At 39.4% G+C, this 18,265-nt stretch overlaps 1 protein-coding gene across 1 annotated transcript in view; it reads right to left on the bottom strand.

Moving 5' to 3' along the window:
- PRKCE (protein kinase C epsilon) overlaps nt 1-18,265 on the bottom strand; it is a 296,009-nt gene that overhangs the window by 51,883 nt on the left and 225,861 nt on the right. The window lies entirely within an intron of this gene.

Below are 18,265 nucleotides of genomic sequence, written 5' to 3'. Positions count from 1 at the left end.
AAAAAAAATCCAAAGGTTAAGCACTCAGTGAAACAGAACGGAGAACACCAGTAAACTAAAAGTGTGCTTGGCATCTTGAAACATTTATGATCTAAACAGACAATGCAGGTGAAGGCATAAGCAAGGAAATGACACACATCCACTTGATATAATTTAGACCCTATTTTTTGTAAATGTTTCTTATAAATTTTCAGTTTTCCCTAATCTGTACTAACAGCCCTAAATAATCATCAACTCTTTGCCCATTGACCCTTGGTTTATAAGCCTACTTCCACTTCTTTATTTCCTTACTCTAAAATATCTACATCTATATGCACATGAGTTTAGACAGAGGTGGAGGTAGTCCTCATGTGACGTGGAAAATGGATCTGAGCATACACTCCTCGCTCTGCATTAGCTCACATTTCATTCTCTGGTCACACGATACACAGGTGTGTAAGCAAGGGACTTCATCGAAGGGAGCCCCTCTCCAACTTTCATGTCACACTGCAGTGTGGCTCTGCCTCATGGTGTCTGGTGTGCTGGGTTGAAGAAAAGGAGATGAGATGCGGCATTGCTTTGGATGAGCAAAACCAACAGAAGATGGAAGTTAATTAACCTCTTGCAAGTGAATCCAAGCTTGCAGATTACATAGTTTATATATATGAGTCCAGAAATTCATAAATGTTTGCTGTTTGTCTTTAATCATCTACTCTACAGCTCAGATTCAAAGCATAGCATTTAAAAATATCCTTAAACTTAAGTGTGTGCATTAATCCTGCTCATTAAGTGCCTAAATGTTATACTTATCAGGGATGTTTCCTGGAGGAGGCTACAAATGTTTGGCTGACTTTTTGCTGATTACAGAAAGAGGATGCAGAAAAAAACCTTGTGCCTTTCCCCCTGTATCTTGGGAACACAGAAACTGCCATACTGGATCAAATTCAGGATCCGGGTGGACTGGCATTCTTGGTAAAACATCGCTAACAACTTCGGTACATTTTCCAGCATTTTTCTTACCATTCCCTAGTAAGGAAAAACCTACTAAAGAATAGCATCAAAGCGTCTAGCTGTATCATACACCCAAAAGAGCATGACTTTAGAGCCATGCCTTTATTCTTTTTGCAATGCTTAATACTGCTGATAAGAAACAGCTGATTCAAAATCATAGTGCAGATCTCTCAACATTATTGTAGGCTTTAAATATCACCTTCGCTCGTTTTAAGCAAAAATATAGGTCCTTGTGCTGTCTCTCTGATTTCTCTCTGGAATCAATGAGAATTACAGCCTTACTTTTAAAAGAAAATCTGATTGCTCTCAGATGGTCTTATGATTTCAGAAGCTAGAGCTTAAGGATAACACCAAGTGCAGTCAGTTTTGTGATAAAAATCAATCAAAAGCATAGCTATATTGGTACTGCAATGTAGCATAAGAGGATACAACATCCCCAAGAAGAAGATACAGGCATTGTCCTTCGTTAGGCTCCTCAACACTGCACTACAGACAGTATCTCTGAAGAGCAGTTTTGGTCCGTGTGTCCCTTTGCGACACAATGCCTTAGGTTATCTCACATGGATATAGTTCAGTGTTTCAAGTACAAAACCCATTTGCACTGCAGGCTGGGGAGCGTCTGACTAACATTTGGCTAAAGTAACTTTAACACTTGCTGAAATTGAACCTTCTTACACTGCTATTTTAACCTTTCCAGAGTCAACAGTCTGGATGTGAGTGGGCACAACCAGGAAAAAGAAGCTGCAATTCACATTCCCCGAGCAGCCATACCTCACTCTCAACACTGCTGCCTTTTTGCTACACCTCTATCACAAATATAAAACAAATGATGCTGATGCAAAGTGGTTGTGCTGTGCCTTACAGCTGTGACTCCCAAACGGTCATCCTCAACTTGCCACTAAGCTGGGAGCTGCTGCTCCCAACGGTGATGCCACCACTCTTCCAACTGCTAGGGATGGTGCACAAAAAAAAAAAAAAGGCAAAAAAAAAAAAAAAGCTGGTTTACACAATTGTATAAATCTGGGCCATTTCCTAACATGTCAGAATATATATTGTATCATTTTTATATTAAATACTTGATGTTTGATCCAAACGGAACCAATATTTTTTGTGACCTTCACCAAATGCCTAATTGCTGATTTGAAATATCAGAAATTGTGTTTAGTTAAAACTTCAAGTTCTTTTATTTCAGTTCAGTCCTTTGTAGGACTTTTCCAGTTTAGCCAAGCAAAAATTTAACCTGGATTGTTTAGTAGAATATCTTGTCACTAGACAGCCTGAACAAAAGCTTTAGCAGCAGCTCCATTCCCAGAGCTGGAGAGTGCTAACTGGCCTATCCTCTTACACATCTTCCTTATTATGCACATCCCATTCTCAATATGCAGGGGTATTTCTGGCAGATTCTCAGCTTAGTTGACCACCTCTTCAAAACTATACCTACTAAAACCAGAATTAACAGCTCAGTGATTGAAATTGCTCTGCTGTTGCATTTTTCTGCTATACGCCAATATTTCAAGTTACTTTTCCAGCTTTCCTGGGTGCACGTTTCAGCTTCCTAGTGAGGATTCACAGAAAAAAAGTAGTTTGAGAGTTCTGTTTTCTGTTTACAGTGAGACTGGGAAAGGGTTTGATTTTGAGACAAGAAAAATACTAATTCTCACCCACTAACATGGGGTAAACAATAAGATGCACAACATGCACATGCGCAGCAGGCCAGAGTTTCAACATTAGAAGGTACCATCCTTTTTGATGAAATATACTGAGTCCCTATGAAAACTACTTTCTTAAAACCCCTCTCTGGTCATCTTTTTTGCTCAGGACAATGGCATGATCAGCTGGGACTCAAATTTACATGAAAAGAGGATGCAAGAGAAGAGAGATTATTTTATGAATAATGAGCTGAGATTGGTAAATCCATTTTTCTCCTGATTTCCATAACTTCAGCAACAACAGAGACGCTATCTTGATTTTTGCTACTTCTTTTTTTTTATTATTATTTTTTCCCAATCTTTCATCAAAAGTTAATGATCAAAATACAGATTCCTAACACACTGGATATTTCCTTTCTGTCATAACGCATGCACACACTCAGAGTGACCCAATGAGACCTCTGTGACGTCAATGCAGAAGGGGCCGCATCCTCAAACAGTAATTGTGAAACAACTGTATCGTACCTGATTACATGCATCTTGCTACATGTATCACCAGGATACCAAATATTAAAGTGGGAGACTATAAAGTGAATGCCCTATAGAGTTATGCATTATTAAGGGACCACACAGTGTTTACTCAGTTAAAAATGACATACAAGGTATGACTTAATCATTGATCGCCTTCCAAGAGAGAAGCGAATGGGTTTGGACTGCATTATTTTTGCACTACGTTTTCATAACATTTGAGAAGTATGTTTTGATGAACAAAATAAACGTAAAGCAGCCCTGGGAACTCTTTAATTATATAAACGGAAATAAAAGGCAAAATGACTAACAAAGACATGATAGATTAATCCTCTCTTGGCATCTATAAAGCAAAAAAAGTACTGCAAAGTAAGCCAATATGTTTTCTGAAGTAATTAGATTCTTTCACAGGGTTTATTTTAGCCCTTAATCATACCTGCTTTTCTCTGAATTTCTCAAAAGCTATGGTTGAATGAGAATACTTAAAATAATAAATGGACAGAAAAACAGAGCAGAGAGCATGGGTAAAAGATTTTAAAAGCAAAGCAGATATGGAGTAAACAGGCTGGAAGTGAAGACAAAAAGGTTCAGCTTCACTCCGTATTTCCATAGCATTTTCTGACTATGGCTTTCACTACTATACTGGAATGCATAACTGCCTGTCTTAACAGGGTGTTGGACCAGATGACCTTTAAAAGTCCCTTCCAACCCGAACTATTCTATGATTCTATGATTAACATCTCTGTTATTCCAGTCTCACCTCTTGATTTTCTTAATTGGGATACTCTCCTGCATGCTTTACATTTTCAAAACTGGACTCTAAAAGCAACCTCTCTTCTAGTCTCTGTCCCTATCACTATCTGGAGAAGCACACTTGTCACCTACACTAGAAATCTTGTTTCATCTTCTGTCTCATTCCACTCCTTTAATTGTGCCCTGATTTCGTTTTTCATCCTCCTTGACATTCAAAATAGCCACCCTTTAGCTCTACAGTAAATCCTTCTAACTAATCCTTTACTCTCTATTCTGATTACTACCATAACCTTCCTTCTTCAAAACCACTCTGATTTTTAGTTTTATTTATACATGGTTTCTTAACATCAGCCTATATATGATGTGCGCTCCCCACCAGTTTATATTAGCTTGTTTTTAGATGTTATGAGTTCCATTGGACAAAGCTTCTACCTTTTGTTTCTTTTGGAATAATGTATAAGTTTTTAATTGGGAAAAGGGGAGTGATTTCCAGAAACATCAATAGTAATAAACTCTCAGGACATAACAGACTCAATCCTTTTTGTGGAGGTGTGATTAATGACCAAGACCTTCCTACTAGTAAGACCAGATAATCTTGCCAATCAGTTTTGATTTAACAGATGACACTATATAGTCTATTAGTTGTTTAGATGTAGAATAATACCATTGTTGAGGAACAAGCTCCTACGTAAACCCTGTAAGAAAACTTAGACATGGAAAGACTTTGATGTATTGTTTACATTAATTATTGTGTAGCCCTTAAAAGATTTTTTTTAAAATTGTTATCAGTCATTAACCTGTCTGTCCTTTGTTTCCTTTCCAGTTAAAATCTCATTAACATTAGATTGCAGCTTAAAGACAATCCATTGATAGACATAAAGCCAAGTACAATTATCACTGCAATCTGAAGAGTACAAGCTTTTTTTTTTTTTTTTTCTTTCAAATGAGTCCTGCCAGCTGGGGGACACAATATGCAGTTCAGCACAGTCTCATTACTGAAATATTACAAACCAAAAATCAATCATGTAATCTGTCTCCCAGTTTCAAATCTGAGATGTGCATCCACGCTACAAGCCTGAGAACAAATCTTTTCACTACTGCTTTTTGTCTCTCAGTTTAACCCTTACAACACTTAAAACGAGAGAATTCAGGAAGGGCATCAAACATGGACTCCTCAAGTAAAATTAATAATTGATAAATCTTACCAGTCTGCTCCAACTATGATTTTTTTCCTTCATTTATGTTTTCATACAATTGGCTGTGAATAAATTCTTCCCAATTGTCATTTGTTCCCTAAAGTAAGTTCTCTGTGTGAATACACTTTTTTCCTCCCAATTTCAGAAAGAAATTGGAATTAGATTTCTCCAGAGGCTACCGAAAATATCAAGGAAATTAATACGTATATTAAATACAGGTAAATTTAAATACAAAGTAGTTCATATTCTAGTAGAGTACTGCTACATAATGGAATATGTTTAGCCACTAAACTTGTTGCAAAACAAAAGTCAAAGATGTAACTTTTATTGCACAAGAAGTCAGATATATCACAACCTTGGTATGCTCTGTAAGATGATATTTTATTCATAACATGCATGTACGGAATTCTTTTCCAGCTAGTACAAAACTGTGATTACTTAACTGTATTTAAACAGGATGCTCAAACAGTTTGTTTAAAATTACCTAAAACTACAGCAACTGTCCCACCCCTCAGAACTTGAATAAACATTTCCTGCTTCTGATGGAAATTGCACAGGCACAGTGTACACAGAACTATACGCAAACCTTCAACACCCTGAGCAGAAGGCTAACCAGGATGGCAGATTCATCTTCCACAACCCCAGCATTAGGAGGGACAAATATAAAACCAAGAGAAAAAACAGGTACAACCCTCAAGAACACAACAAAAAGGTCTTTCCTGTTCATTTGATTCCTTTTTGAAGTTTACAGTAACAATCTTCAACAGGACACTACGACATGTTATCTGTCTCTGATTTCAGTGTTTATACTCAGGGCTAATTGTGTTGTTTTTCCTGTTTTGTACCAGTGCTTTCATGGAGTTCCAAATAAGAAGGGAACAATTTCTATGAATCCCACATTTCTCGGAACAAATGCCCTGTACATAGAAACTGATACCTTAAACTTCACACGTGATATATGCATCTTCCACTTAAAAAAATGCACACATTCAGATTTTGTATTAAAGGATTTTTTTTTTCAACCAGACACTTCAAATTTCTCTCAAGTTGGTGAATGCTATTATAGCTAGGAACTTATTGCTCACTTTTATTCAACTTTGCCCAGTATTCAATTTCGAATCCTGTCATCGGAGGAAAGAATGACCTCAAAGTTAAGACACAGACCGCAGAGAGTCAGAGGACCACACAAAACTGGATAAAGAAGTCTTGCAAGGTCATCTAGCTTATCCCACAGCTGACAGGCAGGATCAGCTGTACCTAAGCCAAGGGGAACTAACCTTTTCAATGCTGCAAGGCAGTCGCTGGGTACTGTGAGCCAGCAATCTAACCGCGAACCTGAACAGCCCTGCTGAGTGGACTCCATTTGGCCCACAAAGACCTAGAAGCAGAAGTCTCTGCTAGTCTGGTTTGCCGGAGGGCAAGTAGGTTTGTCTGCACTCCATTGCAGCGGGGTGTCCTGCTGTGCCAGAAATGCTCTGTTCCCTTCTCAGTCCCCTCGTCAGCAGCAGAAGCCACTAGTGAATAGTATTCCTTGAACATATTCTGCCTTGCAGACCAGAAAATTGCGTCAGTTCCTGAAATTAATCTGATCAGCTCTTAAAAATCACCAATGATAAGCATTCCTTGACCTCCACTGGCAGTCTATTTCAGTACTTATAGAAAATACCTCTGGGAATTCTTTTCACTGCTGCAAATCACTTGCATTACTTCTTGTGCTCACCTTACTCAACACATCAATCCCTAGCTGTGCTGCAAGTTATATACTACCTTCAGAGAAACACTTCAGTGCTTTCCACCTTTGTTTCTCATGCAAACAATTGGTTATTGATTTTTCTTGATTTTACAAAACCAACCACAAAATATTTCTATTCTGTTCATAGAGACCCCAGACATCATGCCAACTGAGAGCCTGTGGCATAAAAAACAATTTTAAAGTCTTGACAATGGTTCCAAGAATAGCTGGCCCTCCTTGACTCACTGAAATAATTCTCAAAAAACCCTCTCTACCCTATCATACCATACCATGCGAAGGGCCAGAAAAAGCTACAAAGCGAATACAATTATTTTCTAAACACTGCTTTCGGAATCAGTACATAGGTTCTCAAAACCTTTACGCTGTACTACTGTAAAGACCTGCATTGTAGCATTTACTCGTCTATAACGTGAGTCGCTGGAAAAGGGGTTTTAAGCAAGATGTTTGCCTAAAATCTCTAATCTTCATAAAGCAGGCCTGGTATGTCACTGTTGTCATGGGAGAGTTATGTTGCCTCCCTGTGAAATATCAATTGATACTGGAACAGAACAGAGTTTTTAACATGTTTTTCATGCCCCTAACGCATCCCATAGTACTGTTCAACAAGGAAAATATGGCTAGTGTATGCACATTGAGATAAACTGGCTGGCTGGGGGTGGGGGACTTACTATGTGCCAGCAGTAGGTCACAGAACTATGAAAATTACAACTTACAATTCAAAGCAGGAAACATTAGCCAGGACCTCATGGACATCACCTATTCTTTTCAAAAAATGTCAAGGGATGATTAGTTTTTACCTAGACTGGCATTAAAGAAGGAAGTCTTGTTTAATCATTTTTCCAAAGGCAGATCCAACAATACTCTAAAACTGCCCAAAATGAAGAGAAGCCAGCCTGTCCCAAATTCGTAGAGAGTGAAAAAATGTGCCATTTGGTTATCCCCGTGGCAGTAATGCTTCTAGAAAAGTTTAGTTGATTATTTCAGTTATTCAAAGAATCTAGTCCCACATTACTGTGGCCAGGAAAATCCACTAACTTTAACACCACTTGTGAAATGTACAGGTCTTCATCTGCACCATACATTATGGAATATGATAAAGTATGGATATGAATAAAACCTATATCCTAGAATCTGCAACTCACAATCATATACATCAGAGTAACAGATGAAGGTTACTTCCCTCACACAGAGCTTTTTCTTACGTAATTTACAAATACCTGATGTTTTAAAACAGTCTTCCTAGTGTTTTTTCAGATAATGAATTCTGTCAGATTACTATCTGGACCAAATTTAGTATGCATCGGATTAGTTGGTGTATCAGGCTCATACGAGGGCAAGTAAAAAGAAAATATGGTTCAAAATTTCATTAATCCTGTTTTTAAAAAAGATAAAGTTTAGACTAATTCAATGTAGCACAGAAACAGCAGGTGGAGAGTTGTCAGCCTGCTCTCCATAGCGCTGTCATTTTACTCACTAAGAGTATGACATAAAATTCTAGCTCTACTTGAGTTTCTTGAATAGACAAAAATTTCATATTGAGACCCTAAAATATTATCACGTGAGTGCAAACTTTTTCTTTTTTTTAGTTTCTTCCCACTTTAAAAAAGAATTACAATTTTGTTTTTTGTTCTCAGTCACTAATGGATATTACCCCTTCTGTGAATGTTTTCTGTGACACCTGTAATATAATATCTAATGTTCTGACACAGTATCTACAGGGCTTAGTGTGAGACCCTCTTTAGCTCAGATAGGGTTTAGGTCAGGATTAAATTTTCAATGCTGTAATATGTGGAATTTTTTGCTAAGGGCATGCAATGAAGATGCAGAACAAATTATATGCATTGCCATTTCATCAGCTTGATCCCCTACCATCTAACCTTAGAAACGAACTGAAACAAAGAGACTTCCAACTTTGGGAAAATCTTTAACCCCAAATCATCCTGGAGAGATATGTGTTCTGTTGTCACTGGATTTTTCTGGGAGTTGATGCAAATGTTTCTGGGAGTTGATGCATGACACCAAGTTGGGTGGAAGTGTTGATCTGCTGGAGGGTAGGAAGGCCCTACAGAGGGACCTGGACAGGCTGTGTAGATGGGCCGGGGCCAACTGCATGAGACGCAACAAGGCTCAGTGCCAGGTCCTGCACTTGGGTCACAACAACCCCATGCAATGCTACAGGCTGGGGGAGGAGTGGCTGGAGAGCTGCCTGGCAGAAAAGGACCTGGGGGTGTTGGCTGACAGGTGCCTGAACATGAGCCAGCAGTGTGCCCAGGTGGCCAAGAAAGCCAATGGCATCCTGGCTTGTATCAGGAATAGTGTGGCCAGCAGGACCAGGGAGGTGACAGTGCCCCTGTACTCGGCACTGGTGAGGCCGCACCTCGAGTACTGGGTTCAGCTTTGGGCCCCTCACTCCAAGAAGGACATCGAGGTGCTGGAGCGTGTCCAGAGAAGGGCAACGAAGTTGGTGAAGGGTCTAGAGAACAAGTCTTAGGAGGACCGGCTGAGGGAGCTGGGGTTGTTTAGTCTGGAGAAGAGGAGGCTGAGGGGAGACCTTATCGCCCTCTACAACTACCTGAAAGGAGGTTGTAGCAAGATGGGGGTCAGTCTCTTCTCCCTAGTAACAAGTGATAGGACGAGAGGAAATGGCCTCAAGCTGTGCCAGGGGAAGTTTAGGTTGGATATTGGGAAAAACTTCTTCACCAAAAGGGTAGTCAGGCACTGGAACAGGCTGCCCAGGGAAGTGGTTGAGTCTCCATCCCTGGAGGTATTTAAAAGACAGGTAGACGTGGTGCTTGAGGACATGGTTTAGTGGTGGGCTTGGCAGTGACAGGTTAACAGTTGAACTTGATGATCTTAAGGGTCTTTTCCAACCTTAACGATTCTATGAAATCTTTCAGTCTCTGCCCCAGGCTGCCATGTTGGTAGCCATGAGCTCCACGGTGAGCTCAGGGGAGGACTGCAGCTCCCTGGGGTGGCAACCCTTATCCCTGCCTGCTCCCTGAAAGCCCAAGCAAGCCCTGAGAGCAGGGACCCCAGAAGTGTGCCAACTGGTGTAATACGCTCTTTGTGCCCTTCCTGTCATACAAGGGAGAAACACAACTGAAATCCTCTGCAGAAAGTGCATGTTTTGTAGTTCTGGTCACTTCAAAAGGGATATCAAGTAGGAAAAGCTTCTCAGACCATTTCCCTAATACCTTCATTTGATGACAGATAAGCTGTGAAAAGTGCCTTTTATGAAATTCTTTGATCTCATCTTCTTTTGGTGTTGTTTGGAAAAAAGAACTGTTCTGGTGAGATAATTTTAAAGACCTCTCATTTAGTGGCCTAATGCACATGGCAGAAAATTATATCAAGTCTGCAAAATGTCATTATGCAGAAAATGTTACAATGTGCAGGCAGTTGTTAATATTCCTTTGTTCTGATTCTTGTAGGAAAAATATGAACACCATCTTGCAATTAGAATTAACTATATAGTTTTTGAAGGCACTTCAGACCTTCTAAGAACAACTTTTAACCTGTTTATATTCTACCAAGGAGCTTAGACAGAGATGGCACATGTCCTAGGTGTCTCCTCAGCCCCTAGCCTGGATCTGGAACCTTTCTTGTCTTTAAAATTCCTGTTTTCTTATGCTGTCTGGGGATCTAGTTTATGTCTTTGAGCACACAGGGAAATGCATCAGATGCTACACAAATAATAGAGAACACTCTGGGGAATGCAGCCAGTTGGTCCGGCAGCAGTGGTATCAGAAGGAAAAGGAACCCAGTTAAGGAAGATTAATGAAAATGATGGGACAAAATACTCATCCAGCAACCACCTTCTGAGAAATTATCCATTATTGCTGAAAAAAACAACCAGAAGTAATTAGCTGAGTGGGCAAGTCTTCATATCACAGTTATGATATATTGCAACAGTACTTTTTGTTTCTAAGGATGCAATCAACGGATGAAAAGGCAGAAGTTGTCTTCTCAGATCTATGAAACTGTCAGTCGTGATCCAGGAGGAAACTACAATGTCTTTACCAATGAGTTACTTGTAGAAAAGCTACCCAGACAAAGAAGTCTGTTGAGATATGATTTCCAGTCACATATATCAGGACCAGGCATACTGAACCAAAATGGGCACTACAGCAGAAATACATGAGCATATTTTATATTTAAATTTCACTAACTGTTTACATTTTCAGAATTAGAATTTCACTTAGAAAAATTACCAAAAAGCTCAAATTTTTGTAAGAAAAGAAAGCACAGATGTATAGAGCTTTCCTCTCTCCCCATGCAACAACGAACTTTTGCCATTGTACCAGCCTGCGAAAGAAGAGTTGTTTTGCATTACAGAATTTGGCGCTGGAAAAACATGCCCCTTCTTCCAGCTCAAAATTGTACTTGCCCATGAACAGAGTAGTAGACACTGTAGAAGGAAAGAAGGCAATGCAGAAGGGTACAAAAAGTTATTCAAACATTCAATATGTTGTATTGTAAATTAACTTAGTTAATAGGAGCTTAACATGAACATTAGTGCATTTATTAAGAAAGAAGTAAACCAGAACTCTCCAAAAGCTTTCAAACCTCTTTCCCTGTAATGTGGGAATCAGCTTTGGAAAACTGTGCTGCAGCAGGACCAGCTTCTATATGTACTGCCTAGATATTCCATTTATGATGCTCTATGTGTTACAGAAACATTTGCTACGAGATATTCTTTACTGCTTTTAAATTGTTATTTTTGCCTAAGCAAAAAAGGGTGAAAAGATTGGCACTTCCCTCCACAGCTAATTTTTTTTCTGAAGAAGAGTCACCAAATGAAACTCAGTAAACAAATTATGAACATTAGAGGGCTTTTACTAATTTCTCAGTACAAGCTTCTTATTCTTTGGAGCTGATAATTTTCCAGTCTCTAGCTGGCTAGCATCTCCCTTACACTCATCAATAAGTCATTCATAATTAAGGTTCCCATCAGAGCGCTCCTTTGCATGTTCTTCATACTTCCTTAGTCTTACAACCAACTCAACCATTTTGCACTAAGGAAAAAAAAATTAAGATTATTCACTGACGCACCTAGCAGCACACAGTATTTTGTATTCAGCAATTTTACACAAGTCAGAGCACAATAAAACATTCTCTGGCTTTGTTTTAGGACTTGATTTTCTAACTTCTGTTCATTAGACCAGGCCACTGACTCCTATAGGACATTTTGTGAGATTAAGTGGTAAGAATTGGCTCATTTATACTTGTAGAAAGTTTGTGGTGGGAGAGGACAGGGAATCTTGTGCTTCATTCAAAAGAAGGAGATGAATGAAGTCTTTGGCAACATATTCACTACCAGAGAAACAGCTCTTCTCTATTATGTGAAGTGTTTCAGTAATGTTCCCACGTACTTAAAAACAAAGGTCAGCCAGAGACAACAGTTGGTTCTAGCTTGACAACACAGCAAGAAACTCCTACTGCACTGTGATCATCCAGATGGAAAATTTATATGAGATACTGTCATATCAGTTCACAAACTATGCCCTAGATGCCAGAAATAACTTAAAGTCTACAGTTTACTTGAACATGATGTTCTGAATAGAAAAAAATAGTTGCATTTGTACTAACAAAACCTTGCTGAGGATTTCAAGTTCCTTAAAATGAGACATTTACACGAGTAACTGTGTCTCCACTCACATGAAAGAAAACCAGCATAGTATTATTTTGCAGTCTTTACCAAAGTTCTTTTTGGGAACTTCGCTGAGCCAGAACAAAATAATTATGACAGCAAAAATAGACGTGTTGCTGCTCTTAAGTTATGTTTCCATTCAGAAATATCTAATTCCAGCTTTTTCTTCAGGACCCCTCTTTTCTTACAGGTATTAATTCATAGTACTCTAACAGTGACAGGCAGACTAACATGCTGATGCTCATTTCCTCAGATTCAAGCTCAGTCCTTCAGACTGTACATATACAAAGAAGTACGTTGAGCTCAAATGTATACTATTATTAGTTGTAATAAAATACAATAACAAGACCCAACGGCAGACAAACTTATCCACTGATACTGTACCTAGTAATACAGACTGAAAAATCCTCTGTGCAGGGACTCAGTATATGCCAAGAAGGGGTAGAGTTAGGATGTACAAAGGAAAAACAGCAAGACAACTAGTCAAAGCAACACTAGGAAAAGTGCTTGCAGGGTATCTGCTGCCTAACGCAAGTGAGTTGCAGCCTTTGCTGAGTGCTGGAGCCGCTGCTGGAGCCTCAGGAAACACCTCACTTTGCTAAGCTCCAGGGATTGAGCGTTATGCCTCACTTTTTATGGATGCCCAGGCTGTTTCCCATTGAAGCAAGCTTCATTGCATCAACTGCAGCAATGAAAGAACAGATGCTCATCTACACTTCGGGAAGCGTATCCTTTGTTCAGAGAGGATAATGCAAAATTATCACTGAATTAAACTATTTGGGAAGAGAGAAGCTAAAAGACCTATTGCTAACTTCACGCCTGGTGCAAGGCCAAACACAAAATTGTGTTCTCTCTTCATCTCCTCTTACACTACCTTTCTTACTCCTAGCCTGCCCTAGGGAACAGTTAACGTAACAGTTTCATTAGATAGTGATAATATATAATAATTTCTCAACAGTTTCAGTGCTTTTCCTGAAACCTGTCTGCAGAAACAGGACAACATCAAAATTCCTTTGTCATGGGGAGATAGAGGTCAGTATGAAGAGCAGCTTATGGGCAGAGCTTCCACCCTGAGTAAATTTTCTAAGCAAATCCCTGTGCGACCTCTGTTGCTAAGCAGAAACCAGATAACCTGCTCTGCTAGAGAGCAGCTGCCAGAGAGGGAAACTTAACCTTCATATGCTTTCCCCTGCGTCTCTTGTACACACCAATATTCCACCCGCAAACTCAGTGTTTCACGCTTTGATTTGGTCTCTCAGGCAGCAAAAAACCCCAACAAGCCCACAACAAAAAGGGAGAATGAAATTATTACTATAAATAAAGACTAAAAAAGTTAACATTTAACACAGTTAATACAAATTCAAATAAATATGTCTACTTCAAAATAACTATTATATGCACAGATTGTCCTATTTAGCAAACGATAAGAGGCCGGCATATACACAGAGCTACCACAGGAACTGATACAGGGAGATGAGGACCGTACAGGACTTTCTACTGAGCTGAGCACTGTCATCCTCTATAGCCCTGAATTTAGCATTTCATCCTCTTTGTGCTTACAGAATCCCTAGCGACAGAGTCAGGGCCCTGAGGGCACTTACAGGCCCCAATGTTCCTGCCCAGCCTCCCCTGCTGAGGGACAACACTGGCTGTGGGAGCCCCATTTCAGTCCAGGCCAGGGCCGTAGGTGTGCATTTCTGGCCCTAGCTCCTGGATGGACCCTGGACCTGGTTCATCCCGTTACCATGTTGGGGGCTGTTGATGGGACACCCTTGCCAGCACCCGGCTCTGCTTGTCACACCTGGACCCCACGGGTCTGTGTCAATCGGTAAGGGAGGCCTGTACTGGGTCACTCTCAGTGCCTGGTGCTCAGGCTGGCCCTTACTCTCGCTGACAGACGGTGCATATCTATTTCCAAAGGTATGAACAAATCTGAACCAATGGCAATTACATTTATGTCCCCAAAGGAAGGCAATTACGTTTGACACAATGTAATCCCCAGGAGTTTCAGGTACAGGAAGATTTTCTGTCTGAAACACAGGTTGTCCCCTGCATGTCTTAATCACTAGCCAAGCTGCTTACAGGAAAGAAAGTGGAGGGAGCGATGCCTTGGCTTACTATGGAAACGGCAAGTGCCTTACAGCTTACAGATGAGGGCTTTGCTCTGGATTGAGTAAGGCTGAACTCACCCTAAGACCCAGTAAAACGTTAGTAGGTTTTAGAAAGTGGATCAGCAAGTTTCCCCTGACACAACAAGCAGGGACACACACATCAAGTGATGCCATTAGGACATTACCAACAGTCACTGACCTCTGACTTGGGCAAAGCTTTCATCAGGTCAGATTTGCACCTGCTGCTTGGAGCAGCATACGTACGGGGAGGCTTCGGGTTGCATGTATTCACCGGGCACCTCCTATGCATACTGAAGCATTGGTGATTTAAAACATTAGTCTTGTGAATACATGTTTATTTGTGGAAATACTTGCACATTTTGAAAAAGAAAAATACATTTTTTATGAAACGTCTAAAGTTAAGCTTGTCTGATAGCTGCTCATTGAATTTCTATCTTCCTGCAGAGGGAAAGTGTTTTGATACACAGCAAACACAGACTTCAACTTATCTACTGTGTCTATAGTCTTTTTAAATTATCTAGAAATCTGCTTCTTTGATTTGTTCTTTAGCTGGTTAAAGGTTAAAAAACTTTAAAGAACACAGCATTTATTGCAACATCAAAGATGATTACAGAATAGCCTGGCAGTTTACTTCTCTGCAGAATGCCCATAAAAAAGAAAGATGTGTGCATCAGGAATCTACAGAATGTGTTGCCCTATAAGATAAACTGAAAAAGGAATGTGTATGTGCATGAATACAGTAAAGTTCCTATTTTGACAGTTACTGAAATAGCTTAAGTGGTACCACTTTTTTTGTAAATCTAGAAGGAAAGAAGCTTCTGAAAAATGCTTAAAGACCTGACAGAACGGGTCCAGGTCAGAAAAGTTTAATTCCAGGCTAAATAGAAAATGTAACATGATTCAAAGCACAAGAGACAGAAATTACAAGGTGGAAACATTCAATTTACACTAGATTCTTGGTATTTTTATTGCCACAGAATTTTCAGCCACCTGGGTGGCATTACAAGCACATAATGCTACCAAAGAGATGGAATGAATTAATGCCAGAAATGAAGACCTGGCCATGGTTCATAAAATTTGGAAACATGCCTTGCTTAACAATTTCAGTAAAACTTCGAATTAAAGTCCCCTAAAAACTACTTTGTATTTATTCATCTTAAAGAAATGAGAGGCTATTGTAAACTCAAGTTCACGCCAACGCCTATTTGCAATGACATATGTCCACTGGATAAAGGACTGCAACTTCTCTCTTACCCAGAATAAGTGCCTGAAGACAAATGATACAAAATGGGGCATTATTATCCAGGACAATGGTGCAGTGTAAATGGTTCAGCCTACATCCTGCGCTGCCTCTACCCGTTACGTTGTGCCATATCCTAATACCAATGTAAAGATATACCTCACCAGGACCACCTGTGAGGACAGCTGTCCCCTGACTCCCAGAGGGAGTGAGATTGCGTGTGTATGTAATCACACAGTAGAAATAGAAAAATTCACTTAAATTACTTTTTTATGCTCCATGTCTACATCTGTAAAATACTAATAGCATTATATCTAGAGAAAATAAGGCAAGAATAAGGCAAGGGGAAGGAGAGGATTTTTCTTGATGGAACTTCTCTAGGATTAGAGGAATTGGTATAAGGAGAACTTAACACACAAGTACAGCTATTTCATCTGGCAGATCCTTAACAAATCAGTATTTTTATTACTGGCAGAACAATGTCACTTTATTGGTGGGGTCCCACCAAGGATCATTTCTGAGCCCAGTTTTATTCAATGTCTCTATCAATGACTTGGAGAAGGGAGCAAACAGTGAAATGTGCACATCTCGGGATCATACTAAGCTCTTTCAAATAGTCAGATGCTGTGCTAATGGTTAAGGAACTCCAAAAAGGACCACTCAAACTGGGTGGGCAAAAAGGTGGCAATGAGCTTCACTATAGATAAATGTAAAGTGAAAATATTTTCTTTCTAGGGGAAAATATCTGAAACCACATCTACACGATGCTGAACTTGGAACTGAGAGTTAAAACTTTGGAGAAACACCTTGGTGCTTCTGTTGACAGTTCTCTGAATCATTGGCTCAAGGTGCAGCAGCACTCAAGAAAGCCAACAAAATGTTGGGTAACATCAGGAAGGTCACTGAGAAAACAACCTGAGGGTACTACTTTGCTGCTACGTAAAATTTTCATGTTCCCACATCGTGAGTATTGTGTGCAGTTCTGGTCTATGCAAATTGAGAAGGATGCAGTGGAGGTAAAGAGAGTACAGAGAAGGGTAACTGAAATGATCACAGGGATGAAACAGCTGCCATACAAGAAGTGGCTAAAATTTGTGGGCTGAAGAAGGATACAAGTAAGATTAACGTAATCATGAAGATGGTGGATAAGCTGAATGTGGAACTGCTGTACACCAAATCCTGCAATACTAGAACTGGTACACTCACGGAAGTAGTAAAACAGGTTCAGAAAATGTGTTTCTTCACACAGTGATTAGTGAACTTCAGGAATTTGCTGCTGTATCTGTGGAGTCAGTCTGTATCTGCTACTTCAAATAGGGATTAGAAAAATTCACGGACAATAGATCCATAAGATAGTAAAAGGGATAAGACAGAGAAGTCCCTTTTAACATTCTTATACAATTCTGGATGCTGGTGAAGTATGAAGGGAATGGACTGCAGAATGCGGCATCTACGTGCCCTCTCTAAATAGCCTCTTTTATCACATGGTGTCAGCAGCAACAAAATGGATTAGACAGACCACTGATCATACCTGGTAGGACAGTTCTTATTTTCATAGGTTACAAAAAACTCCTATGATATATATATATATACACATATATCAACGCATAGACAAAATGGATTTTTTTTTTTTTAAAGATCATTATCCTAGTGAAGGTGGCAATATATATGATGAATAACGGCATTATTATAGTAATTATTTTAAAAGAACAAAGATGATGATGATACAGGCATCATCAAGACAAAGACTGAAACTATGATTGCAGCAGCTTGAAAGAAGAATGACAGCATAAAATATAAAGGTCATGTTTAGTTTCACTTTATTTTGGAAAAGAGACTGCAGATTACCTTGTTTCAGGCTTTCAGTTCATACTCGGCTCTAAAAATTTTTCATTTAGGATTAATGAACTAACATTAATGTATGAAAATATTTAAACAAAAACGTTTGGAAAAACCAAGAATGAACACGGGTCACATAACTTGTGTGTATCAAGTCTTTTAACTCTGAAAAAGAATTTCAAAGCCTTTTCCTCTGCATCTATTAATGAGTTGTGGCATCTGCTAATGTGCAACAATGCAGATCAACTGTAAAAGCATAGTAAAAAAATTCCATTTATCAACCACAAGCTTTCATTAAAAGCCTGTGCTTTCAAGAATGCAGTGGGGTATTAAAAAAATAATAATCTCCTTTAGAATATCATGTTCTGAATAAAGCTCATTATGGTTCCAAGCCTCCAGTCAGATGGATCTCCAGACTCCGCATGGATTGAAAGGTCAATTTGAAGATCTGACTGCTGAATGAGACTTAATTTTTTTTATTGGGTCTTTTACCTGTATGTATGTTCTGATCACAGTGAAATACTAGAAACAAAAC

The sequence above is a fragment of the Platalea leucorodia genome, assembly GCF_965183815.1.
Source record: "Platalea leucorodia genome assembly, chromosome: 3".
Taxonomy (NCBI): domain Eukaryota; kingdom Metazoa; phylum Chordata; class Aves; order Pelecaniformes; family Threskiornithidae; genus Platalea; species Platalea leucorodia.
This window is presented reverse-complemented; position numbering and strand designations above follow the sequence as displayed.